The sequence below is a fragment of the Lolium rigidum genome, chromosome 7 (assembly GCF_022539505.1).
Source record: "Lolium rigidum isolate FL_2022 chromosome 7, APGP_CSIRO_Lrig_0.1, whole genome shotgun sequence".
Lineage (NCBI taxonomy): Eukaryota > Viridiplantae > Streptophyta > Magnoliopsida > Poales > Poaceae > Lolium > Lolium rigidum.
In genome coordinates this window covers 82,189,746-82,191,269 of record NC_061514.1, presented here as the reverse complement: position 1 = coordinate 82,191,269, position 1,524 = coordinate 82,189,746, and positions in this window count along the sequence as shown.

The window sequence follows — 1,524 nt, the reverse complement described above, 5'->3', positions numbered from 1 at the left end:
GTAGATGTGTGCTACTGTTCTTCTTTTTTTTTTTGGTCCTAGCTTCTGGATGTGAAGTTGCAGAACGGAGAAGAAATGAAATATGCTTAGTCTCTACCACGTCCCAGTCTCATGGTACAGGAGCAGAAGTGCATGGCAGCGAATTTTTCGGTTTTGGCTACCTTGTGATGTGACAAGCTAAGTAACAATTCTTTCGACGTAAAGATATATATACTGGAAAGATATATACACACTAAACAACAGAGTGGCCCTACTGAATAGAAGAGCGATCATACAGTGACAGATTAGACAATTACAAATTGCAGGGGTCTCGGTCGATGGAAAAGCTGATGCGGACAGCGAGCTCGATCGACTTTCATCATTCGGCTGGGGGTCTCCGCGGCAGGGGAGAGAGGCCCAATAATTGATCACCGATTACTATACTGATGATTACAGGCATCTTCAGCTATACTACGTGGATAACCAACCGATAATATGACACGTATGGCGCCGTGTCGCTTTCTCGACGACGTTGTAGTTGTAGCCGGATAAGGTCACGAACCCCCACCCCCATGCTGCGGCTGCACACCGGAAATGTTCAGCAGAAGACACCCAAGTCGCGCGTAACGCTCGCTGATGATCCGCTCACGCGCCCACCGGCATGTACGCAACAGCGGTATGAAACCCGCACGAAACGACGAAAGGGACGTACGTACAAAAGAAGATACTCCGCGCGCTGGTAGAATAGTGTGTAAACTGTGGACGACGTACCGTGGCTGGTCGCCAAATGTATAGACGTCGACGCTTGCATCCTCGGGGATCGCGCAGAGCGGCCCGGTAGCTGCTCCGCGGCATACGCCAACATGCAGTTCGGACGGAGCAAAGCGAGGCTGCTTCTGCGGCACCGAGGCAGCTCCGTGGACTGTGGTGGCACGTCCGCCATGTCGGCCGGCCGTCCTGAGCCAGGCAGTTGTACTATGCATCCACGCAGCATGGCACACCCTGCAGCCTGCAGCAGGGCCGGCTCTATATCTTTCGAGGCCCTTGGGCGAAGGCGGAGGGCCCTTTTATATGTGGCTAATATATGTGCAAGCACAAATAGATATATAAACATATTTGAGCCTATTTCCACTTACAAAGACGTAAGAGTTAAAGTTAAGCACACATTCTTACCCCAAGATGTCTATAAATAATTTTACTTAACCAATGTCATATTACGACAGAGATGCAACAAAATGGTAGTAGCAAAATTTATCAAGTATTCCCTAGTAGTTTGACTACCTTCAATATAAATCATATTACACTGACTCCATCGACAATTATGCTTGAGTGCTTCACAAAAAAGCTTCTTCGCGCACTCTAGATGCAATTGATTGAGGACAATTGTAAAATTGCTTTCTTTTTTTAGCAGAATCTGTCAGTTGTTTCTGTGTTTTAACGCCTACTATAATGGTGAATGAATTTACATGAAATTAAAACCCTAATTGATGAACTAAATTATGAATTAGATGAGGGATTTAATATGGAATTACAAAGGGAAGGTTG